This window comes from Callorhinus ursinus, unplaced genomic scaffold, assembly GCF_003265705.2.
Source record: "Callorhinus ursinus isolate GAN/ISIS: 27379988/994484 unplaced genomic scaffold, GSC_fseal_2.0 scaffold10, whole genome shotgun sequence".
Taxonomy (NCBI): domain Eukaryota; kingdom Metazoa; phylum Chordata; class Mammalia; order Carnivora; family Otariidae; genus Callorhinus; species Callorhinus ursinus.
In genome coordinates, this window is record NW_027397072.1 from 6,436,223 (window position 1) to 6,451,742 (window position 15,520).

Here is a 15,520-nt window from a genome sequence, read left to right on the forward strand (position 1 = left end):
ATTATTTACAAATTAGATTCCCAGGGAATACATGATCAGAGAATGCTCGCATTACATACATAAATAAAAACAAATTACTTTTTCCAACAACCCAGTGTTATTAGAAATCTCAGGGACCTGTCACCCACGTTCCCTGCCCTGACAGCATTTACCAGCGCTTTGTCTCCCCGACTGGAGCTGGGGATGTATACAGACAGGGCAAGTGACAGAAAGCCATGATCGGGGCTGTCGTCTTGGGCGATCATGAGACAATACTCTTTTCAAATCATCTTGATTCAAAATACCCAGGCACTCAGTAAAAATAGGAAGCATTTATTTGTGGTTTCATTAGAGCTATAATCACTGCTTGTTGTAAAGCATCTACTGTTGGCAGGAACTGGCCCTCAGGCTCCCATCAGATATCCAGTCTCCTCTCTTCCCGGAGCGAAGGGCAGTATTATTTGTGCCCAGCTGAAAAGACGACTTCGGCCAGCCTCTCTGCAGCTAGGTGTGACCCTCTGGGCTCCAGCCAAGGATGTGCAAGATGAAATGTGCGGAGGCGAAGGAAGGAGGGCTTCCAGAACCGCTGCTTAATAAAAGCAGAAGGGAGGGGAGCGGTACCCTTTCTTCTCTTCCTCCTTACTTCTCCCTGAAATACGGATGTGAGATCATGAGTGCCCACAAACATCTTGACCATGAGATGACCATGAGACTGAGGCAAATCGTGCACTGCTCAGAGTGGCAGAACAGCAGGACAGCAGGAGGGGGGCTCCCTGGTGACCCTGGCGTGGCCACCCCAGCCCTCAGCTGCCTGCACCAGACTTCCTTAGTGAGAGAGAGAAGCTTGATCTTGCTCGGGCCGCCCTTACCTGGGGTGTTAGATGCAGCCAGGCTGATTCTAACGCACGCCACACTTTACACACGTTCTCTGCATGCAGCCAGAGGTGCACTCAAGAACTGTTTGCTACATTTCTGTTCCCTAAGCCCCAAAAGGCAATCCTGTCTCCTAAGGCTCAGTGCCATTTGGGATGTGAAATCTGTCCTGACTTTATTAAAATCCAAGGCAACAGATCCCACACAGAATTGACTCTCACCTGCTAGAAGTTGGTCAATGTCAAGGTATCCGCGTTGGATAGTGTTTTCTCTTTCCTTTTTTCTGCAGAACTCATGAAAGAAAACTGGGAGTGAGGTGACAGTGTGCATGTGTGTGTGTGTGTGTGTGTGTGTAGAGTGGTGTGTGTGCGCATGAGCGCTCGTGCCTGTGAGGATGCTGTGGCGGAGAGAAAGGGAGAGACAGAGAACAGAAGAAAAGTGTGAGACACTGCTGATAAATGGAATTGAATTAACATTTCCTATCAAAAGCACCATGATTCTGATGAACATTTACATTTAAGCACTAACTGATCTGCTCTTAAGGGTTGTTAAAACTCTAACCACCATAGCGAAAAAATTTAGTATAACAGCTCAACTTCATATAATTTTATTATTTTCCATAAAAACAAAATGTTAAGTGTATAACTAAAAGTGATTGAGTTTTTATGTTTATGTAAGACTTTTCACATAATTAGAGTCACCAATCTATAAACTTCATTTTCAACCCGGCACCAAGTTTTGGCGTATAAAGAGTGATCACCATAATCCCAAGATACATCTAGTCAATTCTGGGAAATACCCGAATGACTATGAACCTCCCAGGGAAAAAAAAAAAAAAAAGAAGAAGTCATTTTTATACTCCTTTGGTGATGCATGTTACTACACTCACAAATTTCAAATAAGAATCGTATGAAAATAATATTATAGCAAGAATAAGACCCACTGGGGCACTTGGGTGTCTCAGTCGTTAAGCATCTGCCTTCGGCTCAGGTCATGATCCCGGGGTCCTGGGATTGAGCCCCGCATCGGGCTCCCTGCTCGGTGGGAAGCCTGCTTCTCCCTCTCCCACTCCCCCTGCTTGTGTTCCTGCTCTTGCTGTCTCTCTCTCTGTCAAATAAATAAATAAAATCTTTAAAAAAATGAATAAGACCCACTAACATGCTGAGTGTAGCTGAGAGTTAGTAATCAACTAGATCACACACTTTAGACTGAAATTCCACAGTATTTTTCAAGAGTGTTAATGGCCTCTGCCTGCAAGAGTGTCAGACCCACGTTCTTTTTTCCAAAAACCAAAATGACAATAATTAAACCAGGCAGCTGCTGCCCCCAGTAATATGACAACCTCTCCCTGCTCCCTGGAATTTGCTGGAATCACCCTGCTTGAGCTCATCTCATTTGAATTAGCTGTTCCCTCCCTGTGCCCCAGCAATCTGGGTGAGTTTCCCATCTATTAGCTGAATTATTCAGATGTTTTCCCACAATGGCACTAGCAGTGCTCATATAACTAGTTTCTAAATCAACAGTGAATTACATTATTGACAATCTGAGCAGATTAATTAAGAAATCTGTCAGGAATGACACTATGAGAGCTGGCTCCTTTTCAAGTTCGATCCTTAGTCTTCGAGATAGAATCATACCTGATGTGATTTCCGAAGGGAAAGGGCAAGGTACAACACCAAATCTGGGTTGGGGAGACAGCCCCTCTGGGCTGACAGGAAGAGCCAGGGTGGGCTGGGGGCAGTAGGCAATGCACACGTGCGCACGCACGCGCGCACGCACACACACACACACACACATGCAAACACACCCCATGGGGTTACTGGCTGGCTTGTATCAACGAACAAGCAAGGCTGAAAAAAACGTTCTGTGCAGAGTAGAGCGCATGTATGTATGTTGTTACTGCCAGGCGCAGATTCTGGTAACAGGAAACATCATGAATATGTCAGAAGCTACTGCACCTTTTGGGCTTTTGAATGCATGTGTTGCAACATTTGGGGTCTCAATCTCCAAAAATTAAGCAGCCTGGGAAACTCCTTTTGGAGCTCCACTAGGAGAAAGCAACTTCTCTATGCATTTATTTTTTTCCCTTTATAATAGAAGTCCTGTCGATTTCCCAGTCTGACATCCAAAACCCAGCATATAATGCAAAGAAATTAATTAGTTCAACACAAGATCAGAATATCATAGTATTCTGCTGCTGTGTTGGATTTAATTGATTTAGTTCTGTCAAACAGAAGTTGGAAGGACCATTTTCCCAGGATGTGGTAAAAGCAATTCCTACATTCTGTCTCTTCCATCTCCAGATTCTGTGGTTCCATGAGGCTCAGGATTGGGTTAGGCTTGTGACCTGGTATTCTCCAGAATCCTCATTGGTCAAATCCAACTGTCTGAAAGAACTTAGGACAAAAAAGATGGAGTTCATACACACGCACACACACGCACGCACGCACACGCACACGCACGCGCACACGCGCACATGCACACGCACGCGCATGCACGCACACGCACACACACACACACACACGCACACAGAAAAGAGTTAATATGTGTTATTTCTGCAGGGCTGGAGTCCAGAAGTAGGGTGGTTACTATTTTCTCCTTATACTCCTCTATATTTTCGAATTTTCTACAGTGGCCACTTGTAACTTTGGTAATTGGAAAAAATAATCATCTTAAACAAAAATAATATGTAACTACAAATGGCTAGCAGAAAGCCACGGCTTCTGGAAGCCCGTAGATGCAAACATTGTGAGGCATGGTAGAAAAAGCACAGAATTAGCAAGTCATAACCTGCCATGTCTTGACCATTACACTTTGGGCAAGTCATTTAACCTCTCCAGACCTCATTTCATCATTCACAAAATGGAGATACAAGGTTTCCTCAATAACTTCACTGGCTTTCTAAAAAGTTCAAACCAATTACGTATTTAAGGTGCTTTGTAAAATGTAAAGTCGTCCCCATTGTCATTACTCTTACTGACGGTGTACTATTCGTATTAGTATTATTGATGTAGAGGGAACGTAGACACTTAAGAAAAAAATTTTCTTTATATGAAAACGTTAACATAGATGATAACTACTCTTGTAGGGCTGTTATATTGCAAACGAAAATTAATGGAGCCCCTTCTATTTGTTTGAGTTTTACTGACATTGCTTAGCCTATTGATACAGATTCAATGGTTTTAAAACCAATCAGGTAAACTGAAAGCTTACCCAGGGATCTGGAGAGAAACAAAATAGTCTACTTACATCATTTTTCCCAGTTTTAAGATGAAAAGCTATATATCCTTTAGCCCAGATGGGAAGATCCCTCCGCGGTAACACAGCTTGCTGTGGAGGATGAAGGTCCCATGGTAGTTGTCCTTGGTTCTGACACTGCCTTTGATCTGTCCAACGAAAAAATATTCACCCTTAACAAGTGTAACCTTTTTCAGAAAAACTATGATATTGTCATTTTAAATAATTATGATCTTATTGTATTAAATATTATTTATACATAGACCTACAGTATAAAAGGCTCTAGAAAACTAAACTCCAAATTAAAGCAAAATATACTGTGCAGACTCTTTTTAATTTATGACCAAAAAATGGAGTTGTACTGATGGAGTCTTCCCATTTTAGTTGATTCCATAAATGAAAACAAGAGATTTGTCATTAAGTGGTATTGATGATACCCATAGTGTTCATATATTTGTCAATTTCATTAACCTTTCAAATTAGGTAATCATAAAGTTGTTAAAGACAGCATAACACATCATTACATTATTCAATGTAATTTCATGGATATTATGTATAGCTGATCATGTTAGAATCTCTTGTCTTTACAGCTGTTAGAAAATATTATACTTTCCAAGATCATTAGGGATGTGTGAATACCAAACAGCTAAATCTACAGCTCAAATAAGGGTCCCTGCTTGGCCTCGAATTCTGATCAGGGCATGACTAGACAGTTTCCACCAATGAAGCCATTGGCTTCATTGGCTTAGCTTCATTGGCTAAGCTCCCCGGAATGTTTTGTCTAAGAACTGGAGAAACACAAAGCTGACGGAGAGCTTGAGAATTTGTTTAATTAAGTTCTTTGCCTTCAGATTGGCAATGATAAATTGAATTATGGCTCAGCAAACAGTCACTCCACCACAGCCTGCAGTTGGTGTGTGCAAAGTCAATCATGCACACGTCCATTGCATGGGGACTCAGTCACGCCCCCCTTGGAAGAGAGCATACTTTCTTGCCCCACTGACTATAGGATTGGCCGGGTGCTTGTTCTGCCAATGGGATATGAGCAAGGACGATAGGAGCAACAGTTTTAAGTTGTGCATGCATGGTCATTCTGTCCTTTTGAGCTCCTGTGCTCCAGCATGAGAAGCATATGGCCCAGATGGCCGCTTCCCATTTAGTATGGGCCCCAGGCTCCTAGCGCAGGAACACCCCCAAGGCACCACCCATTCTAAACCCTCACCCACTTGTAGGGGAGCATAAATCCAGGGCCTGAAGGGATGCATTTGGGAAGAGCCAAGAATGACATCCCTACCTTTCTACTCACAGCCCTGTGCCCTTCCTTGAGGAAAAGTTTCAGAAGGTCAACACAATCAGTTTAATAAAAACAAACAAGCAGGTATCTTGCATCTGGGTTGGAAGATGCAGGAAGTAGAGATGTATTTACCCATCCAGAAAGCATTTCCAGAGTCCCTAAGTGATCGAATCCACTCAGGCATGCTGTCCTTGCTACAGAGACACAGTCTCCTTAGAAATTATCAGGTGCTCCTTCTCTTTGAACCAAGACCCGGCAGTCAGCGCAGAGCCCAGCAAGGCTTTTATCTTGTTTCTTCCATCGGTGATTTGATTCATCAGTGACAGATGCTGCCCGGATTTGTTCCTTCACTCTTCACTCTTCGCTCCACCGTAAAAACCCAGAAGCAGCTAGAGTCGATGAGGCAGCCTTGGTACTTTCACTACCCGGTGACTTTGCTTTCACTCTGCTGGCCTGCCAGCCAGGCTGTCTCAGTAAAGGTACACTCACTGAAACCACTCTCTCTGCTCTTTCCCAGGCACCTTACTTCTGCTCTTGACAGCCCTTGGAGATATTCATTACTATCCCCCGGTTACAAACAAGGAAAGGGAAGCTCAGAAATTCGCTTTCCCAGAGTCCCAAGTCACTAAATATCTGAACCAAAGTTCAAATCCAGATCTGTCTTCTAAACGTTTCTCTTTTGTGTCAAAGCATTGACTCATTTTTTTAATGAAAAAAAGAAAAACACGCTTCTTAATAATAGAAGATCACCAATCACAGGGAAATTTCTGGAGATGAACCAGCTGATGTTATTTCTAAAATCCACAAATACCAAAGGGAAGTTGGTGAATCACAACTGGGAATTTTATCTGCACTTTACTCTGTTTTTATAGTGTCACCTATGCTGATAAAGACCTTCCACGTTTCCTCTAAAAATCAAATCAGAAGGCCCTTCGTTATACCTGAACATCACTCAGGGCTTTGTCATCTCATCTCTTGGTCCTGAGAGCCCCACGCACAGCTGCCTAGAAGGTATCTCTTGGATAAGAGGCTAAATCTCAGACAGCTGCTGAAAAGGTAAGACAGGCAACCCCGGCTAAAAAAAATAAATAAATAAGTCATGCCCAAGATGTTCTGATAGCTGCCAGGGAAAGCAGTTTCCTTGCGGCTGAGGAAGAGGTAGGATGGGTGCCATGCTACGTTGGAAGCCCACCGGCCAAGCTCAGCCTAACGACCATCGGGGCGGGCGTCTAGTTAGTGACTGCAAAGGGCTCTGAAGATGAAAGAGCATCGTAACCCCAACAACGGCCTGGAGGGCCCTGTGCCCCCTCGGTGGCCGCCCTCTCCGAGCAGTGGAAGGACCCAACCAACGCTCTCCCAAAGGAGTCAACCATGATGGTCACAACTTCATGCTGTCCTTGCATCTCACTCAACATGACCACACATTTGAGGTGGTGGAAGAAGCCACTTTTCACATCAACTCAAGAAGAAAAATGAATACCAGTGGTGTTTCCCTGCTTAATGACAAGACAGGGTTTCTCTCAGCACAGGTGAATGGCGGGGTTCGACCACACGAGTGACGCCTGTCATCAGGGGTCAGTCGGACTCTGTCCAGGCTGCCTTTCTCACGGCCACTCACACTTGCAAGGGACAGTCCAACCACAAAGGACATGAGCTCTCAGAGGGAGACGTGTCTGTCCTCAAGAGAGGCACCACAGACAAGGCCACCACAGAGGGCCTCCACTGCCCTCCATCGGGTAGTCACCACACTACTTCCTGCATGGTGAGAGTCACCCCCCACCCACCCAGGTCTTGCGCTCGATGGAAATGTCTTTCAGAGCTGGGCGGTTCTCCTCACACCTTCAAACGAAGCCGAATCAGTTTTCTCTTCTTGTTTTGCTCATTAGGAAAGGCCTGCTGTACATGGTAACACCTGCCATAAACTCGCTTCTTTGCTGCTTCCAGCCCCCATGCCTTCCCCTCTTGGGGGAGCCCATTCTCTGTGGCTTAACATCTGTCCTTTCCTCCTTGTCCCTCAAAGGCCAGCCTGGAAGCTTTGTGGAGAAAATAAAGGGCAGGTGTCCCTGGGCATTAGGGAAGAGTGGAAATGTTCCTCCATGCCACATGGAGGAGAGAACACGGGCTGTGGCATCAGACAGAGCTGAGCACACCTTGCCCTCTGCTTGATCTGGAGCCTCGGGTTCCTCGCTACAAAATGCCGAACAGTTAAATGAAAAGGTTTGGGCAAAGTTCTGGGTGTGTGGAAGACACTCAACAAATGGGAACCATTATCAGATATTTTTAGAGCTGCCAAGTCAACGACCATAGATTTGACAAAAAGGGTAACTCAAAATGTTAACTAACATTTATTGAGTCCTTACTATAGGCCTGGCTTTGACCTTATTTCATTTAATCTGTGCAACAATCCTGTGCCATAAATGTTGTCCTTATCTTCATCTCGCAGAAGATGATGCTAAGGTCCAGAGAGGTTGAGGAACCTTCCCGAGGTCACACAGGAAGTGCTGTGAGGCAAGCACACACCGTCTGAGTATAGAGGCCACTTTCCTAAGTCCCGTGATATGGAGACCCCTCCCGCGAAGCTAGTGAGTCGGGATTTCCATCTGAGAATCTGTCACTCTATGACTCATTTTTGTTTTGTTTTGTTTTGTTTTCTCCAGGGAAGCTGGAGTAGAAGAAATTTTACAAGGGGACACAAGAGCTGGAATGGAAGCCCAGGAGCAACAGTCCAAAGAGGAAGGCATCTGCAGACTGAGAAAACCCAGGCACCAAACAAGCCACCTTGAGGCTTGACTGAGTTCAAGTTCTCTATTAAGAAGAAACCGAGGCCAGACTTGGATCCTCTGGTCTACTGGGAGATACGGTCCAGAGCAGAAAGAGCGAGGGGGGGAAAAAATGAGAGGGAAGGGTAGACAGCAAACACGGGTGGCGGGTAACCAAGCTGCAGGCTCTACTAGCCACCGAGAGACACGAAGGGTCCCCGTGACATCTGGGAGCAAAGCTGGGGAGTTGTCACCAGGTCCCTCCCCTCTCCTGCACCTGTTCACAATCGCCCCACAAGCAGGGAACACCTACCCTTTCCAGGGGTCACCTCTCTGGGTAGCCTCAAAGCCTGGACTAGGAGAGGCAGTGGTCTGAGCCTCCATGCCTGATGCAGCCCCTGCCCTCACCCTGTTGGGGATGAGCAGGTCAGGGAGGGCAGAAGCCTCCCGGGGGTCCAGGAGACAGGTGAGGCCTAGAAAACTCAAAAGGCAGGGGAAATTGTGTCTGATTCAGGGCCCTGGGGTCCCTCTGAGAAGCCATGGCAGGCAGGGAGGCAGTGTCATGCCTCAGTCTCGGAAGCATGTCTGGAGGGGGGTTCAGTCCAAGTTGCCCAGAGCCACCTGTGCCCCCAATGCTAGGGAGCTAGACCATCAGAGTGGTGCAGGTTGTTCACATTCTCAAGACTGAGAAAAACCCAGAGCCCAGGCGAGCCCCACCGGGCTGAGCTGGAACCATCCTGACCCTGGTTGGGGAAGGCCCTTCTTCTGAGCATCAGGGCAGAGAAGGGGGGACTGGGTCTGTAGCTGTCCCTGCCTTCACTTAGCCGCATGCTTCTGAATGAGGCCTTGAACCTCTTCTGTGCAAAAACAGTCCTAACCAGTCCCCGCCAGCCTCTGGAACCTCAGTCTCCTCCTCTGTGAAATGGGGAGAGGACTCAGGCTGGTCTGACCAGGGCTGCTGTGAAAGTCACGAGTAGCTGATGTCAGAGAAGGTGCCTTGCCAGACTCTTCTGTGTGCCCGGGAGAGCCAGGTGGGCCCCGGAGACCCAGGCCCGAGAGCAGATGGTACCAGAGGAGTTGATGCATCCACCCTCGGTGGGGGAGGCCCCCCCACCGGCAGGCAGAATGAGGTCCAGGATGCACTGCGAGAGGGGCTGCATGAGGAGGAAGAAGGGCTCTGGGCACCAGGGGCTGGAAGCCATCTCTCCCTCTGCTGCCCTGAGCTGGACTAAGCCTCAGGGAGTGTGAATTACAAATTTGCAGTGGTCATCCAGGTCAAGGTAAGGAGGTAGTCCACACAACAGTTCATAAGTTAAATGCATAATCTCAAATATTAAGATCTCTAATACATGGGCCCCCATTAGAACTCTTGCCCTGGGCGCCTGCAGAATTTCAGGGATGTGTTCTTTTGCTCAACCTCCTTCTAGTACCTTCCTCCCTCTGCGGCGGCTTCATTTACCCATGGGGGCAGGAAAAATGTTGGAGCAGGCAGGAGACGTTGGGCAGCCACCAAATTCTCCTCCACCTCGGATATTTCTTTTCCTCCTTATCTGTCCCAAGGTATTCAACTCACCTTACTAATGAAAAGAATGCACTTCGAGAAGCCTGTTTTCCAAAACATACCCTGGTGTCCATCCATTCACTCATTCATTCATTTATTCAACCAGTATTTGTGGAGTATCTGCTCTGCGTCAGGCACCACACTCTGGAGGTATGGCAATGGACAGAGCAGGCAGGATGAGCCTCTACCCTCGTGGAGCTTAAACTGTAGTGGTACAAGACACCCCAGGGCTAGGGTCACCAGCAGGGACAGTGCCCTTCCACCTGTCCTGCCGGCAGGCTGCTCACTTCACCAGGACGCCCCAGGAGGCTTGGGTCGGGCAGCAAGATGCTTGCCTGTGGTCACTTAACCCCTAAGAGCCCGAGTGGGCTGGGGCCAGAGCCCACGTGCCTTCCATCATCGGGCCCCTCCTGTGTCAGGGATTAAGTATCCATCCTAAGAATGACATTAATTCACTAATCTTGGCTTGAAGATACAACGGCTCCTTCTTTGGGTGCAATATTGGGAGCACAGAGCAGATGAGAGAGAAGATGAATCAAGTCCCACCCACAGAGATACACCGGCATCGTGATCGACAATGGTGGAATTTTTTTTTTTTCAAAACTGATAAACAGGAAAGGAGTTTGGGTTTCAAAAATCAACTGATTTCCTTGCTATACCGTATCTAGGTTGTGTATCGAAGAAAACAAAAATAATTCTGGGCACAGAAGGGAGATGGAATATTTCTGCACTCAATGCTGGGCCAGGTTGGCTTACTCCCAGACATAATGGATTCTGGTGTCCCTTTTTAAATAAAAATAAATAAAATAAAGCAGTTCAACCCCGATGGTGCGTGCCAACAAATGTTACATAGCAGTGGGTACTGGTGGGTGGTGTGAAACATTTCCCAGTGGCTAAGAGCACAGCATCCCTGTTGTGAAGAGAACAGCTGGGAGGAAAACACAGGTGTGTTAACACAGACCAGCCGTTCCCACCGCCCCACCCCACCCCCCCACCCCATCCCACCCCCGGTGCCGGCCAGGGTCATGGGGCCACAGCTGGCCACAGAGAAGCTCGGTCCAAGAAGGCATGCTGGGGGGACAGCTTCTGCCAGGCCAACGTCCCTGCCAAGGTCACAGCCCTGCTCCCACCCGGCGCCCCCCCCCAGCCCCCCAGCCCAGTGGCTCCAGTTCCATCCATGCCCAGAGCCCAGACCGGGGCTGGGGTCAACAGCTCTGCTCTGTGACTGCTTCCTGTTGCTGAAAGGCTGACAACCTCATTAGGGTAAAAACACCAAACGCAGGACGTGGACACAGCTTGGTGGGGGGGTTCTGAGAATTTCTGGGTCCGCACACGGGCCTGGCTGTGCCGCCCCGGGTGAGTGGCCCTCCGTAGCGCCCGTGAACCCCTCTGAGGGCAGCAGGGGAGGTGACGCTGTGTCCCACGACCGCCCGGGCAGGTTTCCAGAAGGACTTGAAGAAATTCAGTAAAGAGGTGCACCTCTCCTGTGACCCTGCAGGGAAGCAAGCTGCTGAGCTCGTTCCTCACCTCACGGAGTCACCCCCTCCCACCAAAGGGAACTTTGAATGACCTTTCATGACCTTATGTGTGAGGCGTACAGAATTGTTTTCCAAGTGAACTGAAGTTCAGCCAAAGGGATAAAAAGAGTTGATAGAAAGCACAAGGATTCTTGAGACCGTGTTTTAACATTAAAGACTGTAATTTCATGAAAAGATGCAAATGTTTAAAGGACAACAAATGGACAGCCTTGGACACTTTCACTGCTGTCCATTTGGCCTGACCTACAATGAGAACCCCTTTTCTTCTCTCTGATGCCAAGTTTCTAAAGCCAGCCAGATTCAGGGTCCACCAGGCTCCTGAAATTGCGTGTTGCCCCCCTGTTTCCTTGGAGAGAGCACTCACTAAGCAATGAAGGCTACTTTATGGGTCACCCCCTCCAAGGCCAAAGGGAATCAAACACCTGTGTGTTGAAGACAAACCAGACATCATCATCCATTCTCTCTCAGGGACTGATTCCCACATCGCCAGTCCCAGCTCGCCCTCTGCCTTCCCTCGGCCTGTCGTCAATGCCTTGTTTCCTCAAGGGAACCTTTGCTGAAGACGGGTGCTTGGACTGAACCCAGGGACAGAGGCGGATGAGTGAAGTAACAGGGAGCCGGAAGAAGCGGAGAGTGCCTGAGGGCCAGTGGCAGCCTCCTCCGGGCTGCCCTCCTGGCCAGCACCCCCTCCCTGGCCACCCCCACGCCATGGAGGGCTTGCACTGGGGCTGGGGCTGGGGCTGGGAGAGAAGCCAGGGGCAGCCAGTTCCCCTTCTCATTAACTTGCTCATCCAGGGAGTGTTTCCTGAGCACCTACCAGGGGGCTGTTTCCTGAGCACCTACCAGGGGGCCTGGGGACCCCACGAGGGCAGTGCAACAATGGGGGGCACCGGCAGGCCCCTCTCCTTCTCACACAGGCTGGGCCTAGGATCCTGCATGCTCTCCCATGGGGCCCTGGAGCGCGGAGTTCCCGGGGGGCTCAGACATGTGGCTCAGAGAAATCCCAAGAGCTGCCAGCTGGATCAAGGAGCTCCTGCGCACGTTCCAGTTTGACTTCGATTCTGAAAACCCCTGCAGGCAAGTTCTCTGTGCTCATCCGGGTGCACCAGACAGAGCTGCAGGCTGCTGAGGGAAGTCCAGAGTGCACCGGTCCTTGCTCTTGTCTCCCGCCCCCCAGGCCCGGGCAGCACCCAGCAAAGGACACAGACAGAGACCCTCTCCGGGGGGCGGCCAGTGCCACCGCCAACTCCGGGAACCTGAGAACGCCCACTCCGCCCCTTAACTTCCAGCTCTGTGCCCGTATCTAAGTCACTTACCCTCTCGGCCTCGGTGTCCTTGTCTGTGACAGGGAGGCTCACTCTGTATGCATTCGTCCGGGGGCTGTTGTCAGCACGAGGTAGAAATCATGAGGTAGGGTGCCTAACACCACACGCAGCAGGAGAGCACCCAGGTATTGCCATTCTGTACTGCTCCCAGGTCCCTGAGCCCCGAGAAGCGAGCGTGACTGTGCCTGCATCAGCAGAGGGGGGAGTGAGAGTGGGCCCGCAAGCTGAGGCTCTTGGCTAGGAGACGCGCAGGCCGTCACGTGCCCTGGAGTCAGGTAGTCCATAAATGATGCATCCAGAGCAGAGCAAGCTCCAAACCGTGGAGCTTCAGGCCACGGGAACATCTGTGCCGACCGGGGGACCCCGCTGTGCGACCATCCTGCTTCACCAGGGTCTCCACAAAAAAGTCTGCTCCATGGCCATGGCTCTCTGGTGGACACAGCAAAGGGCATTTATTGTGACCTTCAACTATATAGCATTTTACAGAATAAAAGGTGCCATGCGATTCCCCAGTGGTGGCACAGTCCATGTGACGAAGGAAAGGAAAATCCTACCTTCTGCCCCTACAACTGAGCCTGGTGGGACCGGCCCCTGCCTCGTGGTCAGAGCAGGTCTCCAGCGGCCTGCCTGGCCTCTGGCACCTGAGGTCCAGGCTGAGCTCTCTGGGGCCAGTATTCTTACAGACTCAGTGACCATCGGAGCCTGAGTTCTCTCTATTTGGAGGACACCATGCAGCGGAAGCTGGGAGCCCCGCATGCTTTCCCTGGAGACCTCTCCTCCTCTGGCCTCCACCATGATGGACCCCTCATCAGTCCAGCAAACTTAGTCTCCACAATGAGGAGGGGAAGAGCCTGGTACATGTGAGGGGGAAGGACCCTGAAGATAAGCAAACAACCTCCTTACAAACTCTGGATGCCCAGTAAGTCCTTAACCCTCTGTCTGCAGACTCTGCCTGTGAGGTACTATGCAGGTGCTCCACCAACCCCTAGGAGTTCAGTGATCCAGTAGGCGAACCAGGATCAACTAGGAGAGCTGCGATCTGCTAAACGTTCGGTGACCCACCCCCTAGGTGATCCTGGGATCCTTCAAAGCGCTACATGCTTACTATCATGGTCGGAATGGGATCTCACTCTACCAGCACATTAGCTCTGTGGCCTGGGCAAGTCGTTCACCCTGTTTTGCCTCAGTTCCCCCATCTGTAAAATGGGGGAGAAGAGACTCTACCTCCCAGCACCGGGATGAGAATGAAATGAATTAACATCGATAAAGTGCTTTAAGCGAGACTGCTGTAGAGGGTGCACTATATGGTTTTGCTATACTTTTGATAGTGGTTTCAGAGTCAAATGAAACTAAACGTTTCTAAGGCGTAAGTGCAGACCACAGAATCCCTTCATGCAAATCATTATTATTATTTTATTGAGAATGGGAGGGGGTGTACAATACTATAATATAGTAATATATTTATCAGATAAGACTCCTTCCTCCCTGAGAAAGAAGGGCGTAATAGGAAGAAAGGTAAAAACTAGTCCAAAGAACATGCCTGTTTCTGTACTCAGGCCTCCCATGTGACTATTTTGGGTTAAAAAGATGTCACTCGTCAAATAGTGGGGCGCATATTAAAGCCCTGGAAGTTCTTCGGAAAATCCAGTGTAAACCAACGGAAGGTGAAATTTCCCATGGGCCACACCAACGGGAAGTATCGTGCAGTCCCGAATTTCCTCCTCAAATGATTGAAAATGCTTTTTTGCTCTGATCCCCCTTTGCCACCACTTTAAAGGTCATGCAGTCAACGGAAGAATGAAAGGGTCAAAGGAGCAGCTTGACAGCACGCAGGGCCTCTCCAACCCCAGGTGGTAAAAGGAGGAGAAAACAAGTCTAACGAGGCCATTCTTTTGAGGGCCAAACACGGGAACAGTTTCAAAGAGGAGCAGGGTGTAGAAAAACAGTTACCAACCTAAGACCACAGAACCCAAACTGTTCAGAGATCTGTCTACAATTTTAGTTGCAGGCGAAGGGACGCTGGAGATGGTTATCTGTCAGGACCGTGATCAGTGGTCAACATCACAGGGCTGCACGTCCTGGGGTGTTGGGTGCAAGGGACTGCTAACCTAAGGCCACCACAAAGTAGCCCCAGAGCACTCGGGCTGCCCCACAAGCAGAAATAGCAGTTACTGTCATGTGGGTCATCCATGTGGCCATCTCAACTGCCACGCAGAAGACAGAGTGCTTGTCCATCAGCTCTGCAAGCCGAAAACCGCCTGCAAAGTGGAGTGGTGAGGTTAGAAATCAATCCTAACAGACACCCGGCAGAAGGCGAGCCCAGCCGTCACCCAGTGGTCAGCTTCCTGAAGGTGGAAACTGGACTCTCTGTTGCTCTGTCCCCAAAATAGAGTCAAATAATTTGCACAAAGAAGATGCCCAGTTAGGTTCGCTAAGTAATTCAGTAAGTGAACGAGAGGGAAGAATCCCACGCCACGTATCCAGCTAAGCTTTAATCCCATCAATTAGATCAACAGGCCTCAAACATTCTGGCCTTGAGATCTCTTTACACTCTTAAACTTTGGGATTCCAGAGGATTTTTGTTTATGAGGGTTGTCAATATTTACCACAGTGGATAATCAAACTGTGTAGACATTGAGTCACTAGAAATTTACAATTAAAGTTTCAACGTTGAACCATGCTTTTTTTTTTTTAAGATTTTATTTTCTGTTTATTTGAGAGAGAGAGAGCACACACAGAGGGAGAGGAAGAAGCAGACTCCCCGCTGAGCCGAGAGCCTGACATGGGACTCGATCCCAGGACCCTGAGATCACGACTTAAGCCAAAGGCAGACTCTTTACAGACTGAGCCACCCAGGCTCCCCTAAACCACGCTTCTGAGAGGTAAAATGCTCACCAAATTGCAGGTGAACAGCACTTGAGGGCCACAGGAGGGAGACTGGAACGAGCGCAGAG

The 15,520-nt window shown here is 48.9% G+C and overlaps 1 long non-coding RNA gene across 1 annotated transcript in view; it reads right to left on the reverse strand.

The window, feature by feature from the left end:
- Positions 1 to 291: 291 nt before the first annotated feature.
- LOC112820744 (uncharacterized) overlaps positions 292 to 15,520 on the reverse strand; it is a 226,170-nt gene continuing 210,941 nt past the window's right edge. The window contains exons 19-22 of the long non-coding RNA XR_012379617.1: positions 4,066 to 4,238; positions 1,796 to 3,248; positions 1,074 to 1,249; positions 292 to 628 (exon numbers count right to left, since the gene is read on the reverse strand). This is a non-coding gene — a long non-coding RNA (uncharacterized lncRNA). The remainder of the gene's footprint in view (positions 629 to 1,073; positions 1,250 to 1,795; positions 3,249 to 4,065; positions 4,239 to 15,520) is intronic.